Genomic DNA, 15,316 nt, shown 5'->3' with positions numbered 1-15,316 from the left:
TAGAGATGTTTGAACATTTTTCCATATGTTTGTTGATTGCTTGTACATCTTCTTCTGTGAAGTGTCTATTCATTTCCTTAGCCCATTTGTCGATTGGATTATTTACATTCTTGGTGTAGAGTTTTTTGAGTTCTTTATAGATTCTGGAGATTAGCACTCTATCTGAAGTATGATTGGCAAGATTTTCTCCCACTCTGTAGGCTCTTTCTTTGCATTGCTGATAGTTTCCTTTGCTGAGAGAAAGCTTTTTAGTTTGAATCTATCCCAGTTATTAATTCTTGCTTTATTTCTTGTGCTATGGGAGTCCTGTTGAGGAAGTCTGGTCCTAAGCCGACATGTTGAAGCTCTGGACCTACTTTTTCTTCTATAAGATGCAAGGTCTCTGGTCTGATTCCGAGATCCTTAATCCATTTTGAGTTTAGTTTGTGCATGGTGAGAGATATGGGTTTAGTTTCATTCTGTTGCATATGGATTTCCAATTCTCCCAGCACCATTTGTTGAAGAGGCTATCTTTTCTCCATTGCATATTTTGGCCCCTTTGTCTAGTATGAGAAAATTGTATTTATTTGGGTTTGTGTCCGTGTCCTCTATTCTGTACCATTGATCCACCTTTCTATTTTGGTACCAATACCATGCCGTTTTTGTTACTATTGCTTTGTAGTAGAGTTGAAGATCTGGTATTGAGATACCCCCTGCTTCACTCTTTCTGCCAAGGATTGCTTTAGCTATTCTGGGTTTTTATTCTTCAGATGAATTTCATATTGCTTGCTCTATTTCTGTAAGATACATCATTGGGATTTTAATTGGAATTGCATTGAATCTGTATAGCACTTTTGGTAGTATGGCCATTTTGACAATATTAATTCTTCCTATCCAAGAACATGGGAGATCTTTCCATCTTCTAAGGTTTTCTGGAATTTCTTTCTTTAGTGTTCTGTAGTTCTCATTGTAGAGGTCTTTCACCTCTTTTATGAGATTGATTCCCAAATACTTTATTTTTTTCGAAGCTATTGTGAATGGGGTAGTTTTCCTAATTTCTCTTTCTGAAGATTCATCGCTTATATATAAAAATGCCTTCGATTTATGTGCATTGATCTTATATCCCGGTACTTTACTGAATTCACTTATGAGATCTAAAAGTTTCTGGTGAATTTCCTGGTTCCTCTAAGTATACAATCATATCATCAGCAAATAGGATAGTTTGAGTTCTTCTTTTCCTATTCGTATCCCTTAATTTCTTTGGTCTGTCTAATTGCTCTGGCTAGAGTTTCAAGGACGATATTGAATAGGAGTGGTGAGAGAGGGGCATCCCTGCCTTGTTCCAGTTTTTAGAGGGAATGCTTTCAGTTTTTTCACCATTAAGAATGATATTAGCCATGGGTTTAGCATAGATGGCCTTTACAATGTTAAGGAATGTTCCCACTATCCCTATTTTTTCTAGTGTTTTTGGAGCATGAAGGGGTGCTGTATTTTATCAAATGCTTTTTCTTGGCATCTATCGAAATAATCATGTGATTCTTGACTTTAAGTCTATTGATATGGTGAATGACATTTATTGATTTCCTGATGTTGAACCAACCTTGCATCCCTGGGATGAAACCCACTTGATCATGGTGGCACTATCTTTTTAATATGTTTTTTGTAATGCGATTTGCTAAAATTTTGTTGAGAATTTTTGCGTCGATGTTCATTAAGGATATTGGTCCTGAAATTTCTTTCCTCGATGTGTCTCTGTCTGGTTAGGAATCATGGTAATATTGGCTTCATAGAAATGAGTTTGGGAGAGTTCCCTCCTCTTCTATTTTCTGGAATACTTGAGAAGTATTGGAATGAGTTCTTCTTTAAAAGTTTTGTAGAACTCGGCTGAGAACCCATCTGGTCCTGGACTTTTCTTTGTTGGAAGGCTTTGATGACTTCTTCTATTTCATTACTTGAAATTGGTCTATTTAAATTGTGTATGTCCTCCTCGTTCAGTTTAGGCAATTCATATGTCTCTAGAAACCTGTTGATTGTCTTCGAAATTTTCTATTTGTTGGAGTATAGATTTTCAAAATAGCTTCTAATTATGTTTGTATTTCGGGTCGTGTCTGTTGTGATATTTCCTTGTTCATTTCCGAATTTTAGTGATTTGGGTTTTCTCTCGTCTTCTCTTGTTAGTGTGGCTAAAGGTTTATCAATTTTGTTATTTTTTCGAAGAACCAACTATTTATTTTGTCAATTTTTTGTATTGTTTCTTCGTTTCAATTTCGTTGATTTCAGCTCTGAGTGTAACTATTTCCTGTCTTCTACTACATTGGTGTTGGTCTGTTCTTCTTTTTCTAGGCTTTGAGCTGTAGTGTTAGGTCATTTATTTTTTGAGTTTTACTTCTTTATTAAATGCGCTCCATGAAATAAATCTTCCTCTAAGTACCCGCTTTCATAGTGTCCCCAGAGATTTTGATATGTTGTTTCTTTGTTCTCATTTACCTCTAAGAATTTTTAAATTTCCCTTCCTAATATCTTCTGTTATTCATTCATCATATAGTAGCATATTGTTTAATCTCCAGGTGTTGGAGTAGTTCTCTTTTTTACTCTTCATTAATTTGTAACTTCAATCCATTATGATCTGATAGAATACAAGGTAGTGTCTCTATCTCTTGTATTTGCTGACATTAGCTTTGTGGCATAATATATGGTCTATTTTAGAGAAGGATCCATGTGCTGCTGAGAAGAAAGTGTATTCGCTCTTGGTTGGATGGTATATTCTATAAATGTCTGTTAAGTCTAAATTATTGATTGTGTTATTGAGATCTATGGTTTCTTTGTTCAATTTTTGTTTGGAAGATCTGTCCAGTGGTGAAAGAGGCGTGTTAACATCACCTAGTATTATTGTGTTATGGTCTATTTGGTTTCTAAATTGAGAAGGATTTGTTTAACATATATGGATGAGCCACTGTTTGGGGCATAGATGTTTATGATTGAAAAATATGGAACGCTTCACGATTTGCGTGTCATCCTTGCGCAGAGGGGCCATGCTAATCTTCTCTGTATCGTTCCAATTTTAGTATATGTGCTGCCGAAGCGAGCACAAAAGTCCTATTTTTTAAAGCTACTAAATTTTGGTGTGGTTCATTACATAGCAATTGATGACTAAGATGCTGATTTTCTGGTTGCTCTGTGCTGAAGACTTTATATAAGTTGGAAAGGTGCTAAGCATCTTTCTTTCATTATCTTAATCATCACATTAATTCTGTGACATAGGTATCATTATGCCCTATTTTGTAGATGAGATAAGATAAGGCACAAAGAGGTAATTTTACCTCTTTTTGACAATCACAGCTAGTAGGTAGAGTCAGAATTGAATGCATATCTGTCTGACCCCAAACTCCTACATTTTCCTAGCTATGAAACTACCACCAATAGCTTATTCTGAGTTTGAAAATACACTTGGTTGCCATGAACAGTCAAACCTACCAATGGAGTCTACTGAATATAAGTGCTAGCTAAACATCATTAAAATATCATTATAGTAAAATAAGTATTGTAATAAAATAATGTCCATCTGCTGTTTCTCGTATTACTATTTAATCTTTAGTATTAAATATTTATCCTTTTTCTTCTTTGATGTCACATTAAGAGGAAATAAAGAGAAGAAAGGAGACTTTGCCTTAGAGTAGTTATGGCTGTCTTAATCATCATTTTATTTTTGCCTTTCAACATCTATGCCTTCAATAACAAGTCTTACAGGACATAGTTTCTGTGGTATATAGGTAATAATGATATTAATATTTGCCAAAAATTCCCACAAATAGAAGTGGGGATTTTTCATTTTTGAAATGCATTTATTCTTAATTTTAACTATCTCCTTGACCATACATCAATAAACTAGTCACTGTAAGTAAGTGACTCTGATATATTTATCATTGCTCATCTTACCATTTACCATAGCAGCACGCTAATCAGACCTGCCTCTAGGTTTTATTGCCTGTTGAATAAAGCCTTGGAACATTTCCTCCATGATTTATTATAGTATTTTTAGTACTGGTTTCATTTGGGAAGTAGTTTCCATTTTTTTCTTTTAACTTGAATTTAAACTGAATTTCTCTTTTGGTTTTGACTTAATTTTTTCTTTATTAATAAATTGCCAATGTATTTAATTATTTTATTGCATGCCCATAATATATATGCACACACATATTTTTCTATGTTTGGTATATATTTTAAGAATCTTATTTTTTGTTTGAGAAGAGGAAGAGAGTTTGTTGCATATTTTTGTTAGTGTTCATTTCTACTCAGATGGGTTATAAATTCTTTAGAATGTTGTATTAATGACATTGGAATTAAAATTATGTCCAGAAATTGTGACTTTTTCACAGTCCTAAGCTCCTATCCAGAGCTAAGGAAATGCTTATTGATTGACTGGTTGGTTGGCAAGGCAATCTAATTTTAAAATGCTCCATAACTGTAATTCAAGAGTTAAACAGGCACTCACTGATTTCGCCAACATAGAAAGGTGGTTTTTGCATGAGGTACATGGATACTATTTTTAAAAATTTGTTCTTTTTAGTTATGCATGATGGTAGAATGTATTTTGACATATCATACATGTATGGAGTATAACTTCCCATTCATGTGGTTTACATGATATGGGTATGGAAGTAATTTAATTTAAATGACAACATGTTAACTTACTGGAATTAAAAAAAAACGAATGCAAACAGAGGGAGAAAAATCCCAAAAGAAACATGTTATTTTTGTGGCAGCAATTTGTTTAGAAGAGGAATGACAAAATAAGACAATGCCTTGACCTTCTTTATTTAATTTAGCTATGAACTTGGAAAAAAAAAAAAGGAGTTGTTTTCTGTAATATTTCTGCAGATTTCTATACATGTATGGGATGACTATCTTTGAAAAAAATGTACTTTACTATACAGTTAATATTTTGTATATTATGATCTTATTAGAATTAGAAACTTTTAGTAATTAATCTATAAATAGATACCAGTCTTCTTTTTGTTTCCAAGATTTTTCTTTCACAAGTTTATTCACAGTACTCAGACATCATATAGAGGAGCTTTGTGTGTGTGTGTGTGGGTGTGGGAGTGTGTGTGTGATGACCCTTGGCAGCCATCTATCTCTAAGTAGGACATAACAGGGAAGCTTGTTAGAGGGGGAGAAGTATAAAGTATTACCCAGTAGGCCCTGACAGACATTTAGACATCCACACATACAATACTGCTACTTGATGGTCACCTCCTTTGTGAAAAACATAACTTTAAATAGAAACAAAGTCACAGTAATTTTATAGTGCTGTCTTTCTGTTATTTATTGTATACACACTTATTTGCCTTGTGATTTTTTTCCTCTGATAGTATTTTTCTAATGTTTAATTTGAATGATTGTATTTATCTTTACTAACTTGTCACTGTTAGTTGTACCGTATGTTTCAGTCCTCTAAGTAGACTCTACAGGTGAACATCACACTTAATAAAACATTTAGAATCTGTGATGATCCAAATTGATCTTGACTTGGGGGAATTTATGGGGGAAAATAGGGGATAATAATCCAAAGTAGCAGGAAATCCTAAAATGCAACTCTGTGTTTTATTACTGCTTATATTAGCATTGATTTCACTTCAGTAGTCTGTTGGAAGAATGATGTCCTTTAAGCGTTTAGGTTAAGTAAACTGCCTAGGACTAAACCCGGACCACAGTTAATCTTCAAAATAGCTAATCCTCAGGTAGGTAATGAAAAACCTATACATATATTACTTTGAAAGTTCTATTAAAGTTATTATTTAAAATTTACCAGTCATATACAGATGAAAATTCCAGAATATGAAAGATATGTTCTATTAATCAATAATGAGTGTCAATCATTTATTTCAATAATAGCATTTGCAAGCTAGGTTCAATTTTGATAAAGATCCCAAGACTTAGTACAAAAGTAATTTTCTCAGTGAGACCACCCTTTCTCCCTTTTTTAAATTTTAAAAGAGTAAATATATCCAACTGTGTTGTTTGGTTTTAAGTATTTGTACAGGTGAAACTTACTGCAAAGTGGAAATATCAACAACTTTGGACTTTCTATATTAAGGGCAGCAAGGAATAAACTTTTTTTCAATTTTTATTTTATTTTCTATGACTACTTTTGACATTCACAAATTATGTCATTCATTTTGACATGTAAATAAGAAAATGAATAACTTTCTGAAGAATTTCTCACAGGTGCTTAGACACATTTCCTCCCATTTTCTCATTCCTCTTTCCCCCAGGAACAACAGTCTGATCTCTGAAAGAGAGTAGTTTTCTCACAAGCTTTTGTAAAAATAGTCTTTCTTTCCCTCTGATCCATTAAAGAGCATTTGCTTCGTCTTTTTTTTTTTTTTTTCTCCTTTAGGTTGTGTCTCCTTTGCTTTCTTAAAGCTATACTCTGCTTACTTGTTTATTGATAGTCACTGATGACATTTTCTCTGGTAATTTTTACCTCTTTAATTTGGATCTTCTCTTTCTTAACTCTGGAACAATATTTTCTTTTATTGTTGTCATTGATGACATTTTCATCTGATTCGTGACATATTCATTTGAAAAAACATGGCATTGTGAAGAGTTTTTGGTCAGTGACATTTTGGCAAACACTTGCCAGTGGCCACCAGAGAAGGTCAGTTAGACTCAGAGCGAGGAAATAAATTACCCTGAAAGGCTTCTCTGTATACTAATGAATAGAGCTTACAATGGGAGTTGGGAAGCTGGGGTCTGTTATGTTTTTGTTTTCTTTTTGTTCCAAACTTTTATTGTTGGGTCATTCACTATATAACCTTGGCAAACTTAATTTGAGTTCTCTTTTATGATTGGGGTAATGGTAACTCAACTTAGTGAAATGTTTGGAGACTTAATCATGTTTCAAAAGCACCTTGAACATGAATCATTAGTTCATTATTAGAATGGTGGCTTGGGTGTTACCATCCATCATCAATGCTTTATCATCATCCTAGCCTTGTGGTTTCCTGCAAATTGACAGTGAAGGTCTTAAATCAAACTTTGTAAAGACAGTAGCAGTTTCTTGAAGGTTACTTACTACTTAACATATGATAACACTGAAGTTTTTGTAATTATCTTGGGAAAATAAGGTAATTACAGTGTACTCATTATTGTGTGTTTTCATAAACATCTCTTTGTTCCCAGATTAAGTGGACAAAGTATATTTAGGTTTGTAATAAAGATTAAAAAGAAAAACCCAGCAATCTTCACTTATATTTTATGTTTCCATAAAATAAGATCCATCAATATATGCATTTATGAAATGTTTTTCACTTTGACTTTTCATCAAAATATATTTTAATGAGTCACGATTTTTAAAATACACTTTGACTATCTGTACACATACACAAAATTATAGTAAGTAATTGGAGAGTAAATGAAATTCAGAATATTCCAGGAACCATAGTTTTAATTTCTAATTTCTAGTTCAGTTGAGAAGATGAACCATTTACTTTCAGTGCTCATATGTAATTTTGAGGATTTTTTTGTATTCCAAGAATCTGATTGGAAGTGATGGCAAAGGCAGCTTATTCAACCTTCTACCTACAAATTCTAGGCTCTTCATCTGTTGCATATGGTTTTGAGGTTTTGTTTTTATTTATTTTCTTATTTTTTCATCTTCTTCGACCTTTTCATTAACTATCATCTGGGTCCATTCAGTTAATATATTAAATCACATTTTTACTATCTCACACTCAAAATGTTTCTTAAACTTAAGAGATCAACCATTTAAAAAATCAGATTATTTGTTCTCAGTTTTTAAGAAAGACAACAAAAACATCCCCTTAATTTCAAATTGCAGAGATTTTAAAATACAGATATTCACTGGTGTGTTCTTGCTGGAGTTGAGCAGGCAGTACTCAGTGGACTGCTTAAGGGCAAAGTCCTAGAGGTAAGACAGGGAAAGATGTGGACTTACCTTTATGCATGTATTTTGCAGGTTTATAAACATGTTAATAATGACGTTTATTCTGTTTTTATTGACAGCTCTCCAGATTTGATTTATTGATATATCTGAAACACAGTGGAATACAGCTTCAAAGTCTCATTTGACTCTTAGATTTTTGTCAGTAGAAAGATGAATATCACAGTGTCAGAGAGAGCATATGTATTTTTTTTAATCTGTGTAAAGTGAAATGTTATAAGGGAACTGTCAACTGTTTGGTAATGGGAAAGGGAGGTGGTAAAGGGAGGTGTCTGATGTGAACTCTTTCCTTAGGAGGGTAGTGTGTTATCCCACTCCCTGAATCATAGTTCTAATAACTACTGCCCAAGTGTGTTTTGGGGTTTCTACTGTTGTTCCTATTTTCTGGACTTCAGAATTTTACATCCTGTACAAGCCAATTAAAACATGAACTAACGAACTGCAGAATAATCCACTTGTGACTGTCAGGCGATGGAGTTGTGACATTTATACCTGCTCTTTCTGAAAATTCTTACCATTGACTGAGAATTGTAAAGAACTTCTGAGTATATTCATCTAACACCTTTGTTTTGTAGTTTTGAAACTTAGACTCAAAGATAATCTGTGACTTGTCCAGGTTCATGCTGCTAGTTAGTAGCAGAAGTGGAGCTTAACTGTTGCTTTCCCTCGACTGTGAGGATGCTATATGCCCTTTTTCAGTTCCCCTCGCACCTTTCCTTACCAGACATGGATTTCTTACTAGCACTTATTTTCTATTATGGCCTAGAATTGACTGTACTCTCTCTGGGTTGTAGGCTTTTATATCTCTTTTATGTTCATCTGAATGGCAAAATGACACACACATGCACACACACACACACACAGACACTCAATAGGATTTTAGTAAACATTTTAAAAAAGAAAATTGAGGCTACCTAAAATCTCACTATTTAGAGATTTCTATCATTTATGTTTTTGTGAACATCTTTTTAGATATGTACTTATGCATGTGTAAAAATATTTTGTAGTCTTTTTCTTTGTATACTTTTATGTATGTCTCCTTAGAGTTAAATTCTTAAAATGGAATTTCTGCATTTCAGGACATACATGTTGAAAATGTTTATATATCTTGCTTAATTTCTTCTAGAAGGATTATACCAATATAGTCTTCTACATCTTTATAGAAGAGTTTATATTACTCCATACTTGTGTTAACTTTGAGTGCTATCACAACAATTTTGGAGCATTAAAAATGATGTTGGATTGGGGTCCTATCTAGTTCAGTGTTAGAGCCTGTACTTTGGCATGCATGAAGCTCAGGGTTTACATCCTATCACACACAAAGAAAAAAGATGTTAAGATTTAAGAACTAAAAATCTCAGAATGAGTCATTCAAACCCAATGTATTTCCCATTAAGAAACAGTATAGTATGGTGGTTACGAGTACAGGTTCTAGAATTAGTCTGGATTTGAATCCTGACTCTATCACTTCCTACCTATTTAGCATTTGGCAAGTTACTTAACATCCCTGTGTCTCATTTTCATATCTGTAAAATGGGGACAGCAGTAGTATTTACTTCATGAAGTTATCATGTAATTTAAATATGATTGTATATGTAAAGTACTTAGAATAGCTCCTGGCACATTAAGTATTTAGTACATATCAGCTATAAAACTAATAACAATAATTATTAGCAATAAGTGTGCATTGATTTCTATCTACAGTTTATAGTGTACAATGTCAGAATGTAGTGTTTGAAAAGGAATATGAGGTATTATGACAGTACTCAAAAGATCTACCATGTATTAGAAGAAATAATCAAATTAACAGCACTATAGCATAGGAACAGTGTTGGACTAAATCATGATTAATTATCAAATGAGTAGTATATTTATTGAAACAGAATCCTTTTATAATACTTGGTAGAGCAATACGGAAGTTTGCTCTACTGCTTTGTATTCTTTCTTTCTTACAAGGACAGACCCACTTATGATTTTGTGTAGTTTTATGTTCCAGTTGGTACCACATAGTCCTGGTTATTAGCATCTGATCAAATGTCATGTTTGGATGATACATTATATAGTTAACTTATTTCTGCTTGACATCATCTTTCTATGGCTATCATTGTGATCGTAATGTGATACCACATTTTTGCTTTGGTCTGGGAATTATTTTGATTCTTAAAGGTATCTTTGCCCCTTTATTCTATTTTAGATTAATTTGTAGTTTAATTTAGTAGATATTTTATTCTGTTTTCTGTTGCTATAACAAAGTCATTGAGGCTGAGTACTTTATTTAAAAAAGAGGTTTACTTAGCTCCTAGTTTTGTAGGCTAAAGTTTGAAGATTGAGCAACGCCATCTTTTGACCTCTGGTAGGCCTTCCTTGGTTCTATTAAAACAACACAGTGGAGGAAAGGAAAGGGGTGCAGAAGGGGTTACATAGACATTGGAAGCCAGATGAATTCAGGAGCTAGATGTGCTCTTTTTATACCAACTTGCTGTCTCTAGACCTTCTGGGGTACTGCAAACTACATTAATCCCTCCTGAGGATAATGACCCCAATGTCAACCTTAGACTAGGGCCCACCTCTTAGAGGTCCTGCTACCTTAGCACCGCTATACTGGGACCATTTCCAGCAGTGAATTTTTAGGGGATATACTCAATCCATGTGCATATCATGGCGGAGGACCTTTCCAGGTGCTAGAAAAACTCATTCTTGTCTGTTATTTGTTCCTTATAAATGTTAGGAGAGAAAATCAGGAAAAATAGTTTATTGTCAGGTTTGAGATGATTCAACATGTTACATCAAAATAACAAATTGAAACTTTATTTTTCTGTAACCAAAGGGAGAGATATTTAAGGCACCTAGGTAGAAAATTTTAAATTCATAAATAAAACAAATCTAGTTTTTCTTAGAGTTCTAACGTGATTTTCCAAACAAGTATGCTCTTAATGCTGAACATGTTTTGACCAATATGTAGTTCTCTATATCTTTAGTACCTGTTCTTAAAAATGTTTTAAAGTCCTGAATTTTTTGACTTCTTATCCCATTTTCCATTATTTGATTGTCATTTGAACCTTCCTATCTATTTCTTTACCTTTGGTGTCAAATAATGCATTTAAAGAATTGAGACCTTAGTTTTTAAATTATAAATGTAAAAGTGGAGAGGCTGATTCTCTGATGAGCCCTGGCTAAAATGAAACATATAAAACTCTTTTATTATAACTGTCTTTTAATTAGATATTACCAAAGGCTAGAGGAAAATACTTGTCGCACTTGGATTAATTACATAGGATATTCATGCTGTGAATGATAAGGGACCTTGATGACTTTTTTCCTGAACTAATTGAGAACATTGTAATATAGGTGTTTGATTCAATACAATTTGTATTACTTCTTTAAAAAAATCATTTGTTATGTACCAGGTAGTATGTTTACTACTGGTGACATATTGCTGAATTAGAAATGGACTCTACCCTGAGTTAATTTAACCAGTGAACAGCTGCCTAGAATTTCAGGAACCTCCCTGCACAGCATTTTAGAATAACAGCAGCAACCACTAACACTTTTTAGCACTGACTCTGCAAGTTATTTTTCCAAGTACTTTACATATATTAAATTTAAAGTAATCCTATGAGATTATTTTTATTCCTGTTTTTCAAATAAAGGAACCAAGGTGCAAGAGATGTAAGTAACTTGTCCAGTGTTACACAGATCTGATACAGTTGGTGGCTCATGCCAGTCATCCCAGCAGGTTGGGAGGCTGAGGCAGGAGAATCACAAGTTCAAAGGCAGCCTCAACAGCTTAGCAAGGTGCTAAGTGAGGCCCTGTCTCTAAATAAAATACAAAAAAAGGGTTTGGAGATGTGGCTCAGTGGTTAAGTGCCCCTGAGTTCATCCCTGGTACCAAAAAACAACAAAAACAAAAGCAAAAACAAAAATAGTTTTCTAATTTAGGTGAATGCTTTTCAGAAGAATTATTGACCTTTTTGTTTTGTGTCTGATAAACGTTATGAGATGTAGTTGCTTATCTGATCCAAGAAGATGTGAGATAAAACAACAGAATATAATTTCATTTTTTTGTTCATTTTCTCAGATATTTATTGAGCACCTACCCTGACCAGACATTTGGGATAGGCAGTGAGTAGAACATTTGGGTTCCTGACTTACAGAGTTTATAGTTTAGCAATACTTACCTCTGATATAGTCAAGGGATTGCTGGATAATTTTGTTAACACTTTTGCCACATTTTGTTTTCATTATTTCTACTCACCCTTTTAAGCTCTGCTGAGCACACTCTGAAATCTTATTTGCTGCCTCTATAATGGTTGCCCATTTGCATGTCTGAAAAGATTTTAATTACGTATATTGTCTTTTATATAACCTGTATTTTCACACATTGCACAATAACTTCCCTAATCTGCCTATTATATGCCTAATTTCATTACTCTAGTTGATGGAGATGATCCCTCACTCTTAGATCTTCTTACTGGTTTTCAGTGCCTAACACAGATATTCTATTTAATTAAAATCTCCATTGTTGTCATATTTCTTTTTATAGATAGAGGAAATGGTTAAACTCTTTTTATCCTAATAAGAAAATAGTATTGAATCCTGAATTGAATTGTCTTTGGTCAGTAATGTGATCTGCCAAGGACTGCAGGTGATGGGAAAGAGTTGGACTGTATAGAATTCTTGGGATGCCAGTGGGTAGCAATTTGTGACAAAAACTAACCTACTGGCTGAGTTTGTGTCGGTTTTTCTTTCAGCATGCTGTGATTGTTTTCCTAGGGTATCTCCAGCAGGCAGTCACTTTGCACAATCCTGTTTATTAAAAAAAGATATCCCATTCTACCTTTCCTCCAAGGATATAGTGCTTCTTGATGTGATGGCTTAAAGGCCAAGTGACTGCTGACTTCCTTGAGGCTCAACAGCAAGGTAGAGGGAAGGGTTCTTGCACTCAGACAAAAGAAATGACTCCTTGCACAGCCTCAACTGTGAGTCCTCTGGGATGACTTGGAAGCTGACTTTTCCCCAAGGCTCTTGTCAATACTTTTACCTCCCCATGGAAATATATGGGCCCAAGGCAGATGTGCCTGCATGGATCAAAAATACGGATTTTGTTATTACTATTTTTAGATCTTCTAGAGAAAACATTCTCTCCTCTCTTGGCCTCTTACCAACTGTCCCAGATAATGTCAATTCAGTTTTGACTTTCAAATCTGTTTTCAGATCTGATTTTTGTCTTCAGGAGAACTGCCTCTAAGTATAATGAAAAGGGCTTTCCTATGGGATTTTAGTCTATAATTTGGATATTCAACCAAACAATTTAACTTATGATAATTTGTTTTTCCTTTGGGTAACTTATTTTTGTTTTGCCCCAATACAATACTAGCACAGTTTTACATTCTCAAAGCCAATGTTTGAGACCTTCTTCCTTTACTTTTTATTTCACAAGTAAGTAGTGGTTTGTCTAATTACTGTACCGTAGTTACAGTTATAGAGAAAAAGGTCAGTCTAGTCATTGCCAATTAAAGTAGGAAAAAGTTACGTTTATAACCATAAATGTAAGAGCCATTATGTCAATTTAATGCTGTTCATCAGTATATAACCATTTTCTAGGATATATAAATTTAATCTTGGTATTATACTTCACTTACCTTCTTAAAGGGTTTGGTGTTGCCTGGAAGAGATTATTGCAGGCAACATTTATTAATTGTGCATTCTTTCATTGTGACTCCTCATGGATTTTAGGATCTGAGTTTTATAAAAATCTCACCATGAGTAGAAATAGACATTTCAAATCACTGATTAACCCTTCTATTTTTAGGCATTTGACAAAGGAAAATAACCTATTGAAATTTAGTTTATAATTTTTTTTTCCTAATAGGGTTACTCCATTTAAAATTCTCATTGCAATCGTTTCTTTTGGGAAATATATAAACTTTTACTACCCTAATGAGAGAATAATGTTGCAATTGAAGTTGACATTGCTGTTTTTTGCTTTTTTATCTTCATGAAGTATTTAGGATTTTTAGCTCATAAAAAGACATCATGGACTTAAAAGAAGTTAAGAAAATATGATGGAAAATGAAATATTTTTGTTAATTTTACTCCTTATAAAATGTTTGTCTGAACTCTTCCCCTTGTTTTATTCTGTTTGGGCTGCTGTAACAGAATACCATAAACTGGGTTTCTTACAAAGAACAGAAATACTTCTCACAGTTTTCTGGAGGCTAGAACGTTCAAGATCAGGGTGCCATTCTGGTTGGAGCTGGTGAGGGTCTGCTTCCTTGTTCATAGTACTTTCATGCTGCGTCCTCACGTGGTAGAGAGATGAACTAGCACTCTGGATTTTTTTATAAGGACAGTAATGAAAGAACTCTGTCCTTATGATCTAATTACTTCCCAAAGGCCCCAGTTCCTAATACCTTCACATTGTGAATTAGAATTTCAACATATGAATTTGGAGGGGTTACATAAACATTGAGAACCATGGAAGATGTATCACATATCAACAGATTTTTTAAAAACTTGAAAGGTTAACTTCCCATGTCATCCTTTTGCATTAGGAATTTTTTGGATCAAATTTCACAGTGTTTTGAATCAAGGAAAGGGCCTAAACTTGCAAGGGATCTGAGAACTTATCTTCAACTTGATAGTCCAGTTGTAGGTTTTCCTAATCCATAGTAATCATCTGTGACAGTAGGCCAAGTACATTCTGATCTTTATTCTCTGCTATCCTTAAAAATAAATAAATTTTAAAAATTGCTTTACTCATTGAAATACCACCCCTCACTTGCTGGGGACTTCCCTATTTTCTTGGTTCCTTTTTCCTTGTTTTAATAAGGTTCAAGGTCTATTTTCAGACTTGTGAATCTCCTCTTAACTACCTTTACCTCCTCCGGTACCTTCTATACCTAAGAGAAAATGTAAAACTGAAAAAGCTTATTATGACTTTCTTTTCTTGTTTTAGCTTCCAGATGCTATTGTCTTCAATTCCCTAATCTGAATATTTCATGGTGTATTATCTTAAACTCCTCCTAAGTCTGATTCACTCAAACTCAAACTGAAAACAGTTCCACTTATCTACAGTCAGTAACTTCTATCCTACCCCCTAGAAATCAAATTTTGTACTGAATTGATTTTAGGATCTTTAATATTAGGTCTACGTTACTGAAATAGTGCTTGGCTCTGCTTTTTCTGCTTGAGTGTACTTAGTAACATTTGAATACATTAGTCCTACCTCCTTTCCTCTTCATGCACATGGTCACATGTGTGTATGTGCACCCACATACACATACACAATATTAGAAATGGTTGTTATTGCCTTATAGTTATAGTTTTATTTGTGGAAATTTGATATCTTTAAAATGTATAAAATAACAC

The 15,316-nt window shown here is 33.7% G+C and overlaps 1 protein-coding gene and 1 non-coding gene across 2 annotated transcripts in view; one reads left to right on the top strand and one right to left on the bottom strand.

Moving 5' to 3' along the window:
- Fbxl17 (F-box and leucine rich repeat protein 17) overlaps positions 1–15,316 on the top strand; it is a 515,989-nt gene that overhangs the window by 195,970 nt on the left and 304,703 nt on the right. The window lies entirely within an intron of this gene.
- LOC124987787 (U6 spliceosomal RNA) lies at positions 2,961–3,068 on the bottom strand. The gene has a single exon (XR_007109297.1). It is a non-coding gene; the product is annotated as a U6 spliceosomal RNA (small nuclear RNA).

Source organism: Sciurus carolinensis, chromosome 6 (assembly GCF_902686445.1).
Source record: "Sciurus carolinensis chromosome 6, mSciCar1.2, whole genome shotgun sequence".
NCBI lineage: Eukaryota > Metazoa > Chordata > Mammalia > Rodentia > Sciuridae > Sciurus > Sciurus carolinensis.
Note: the sequence above shows the minus strand (reverse complement) of the source record. Positions and strands in the feature narration are given on the sequence as shown.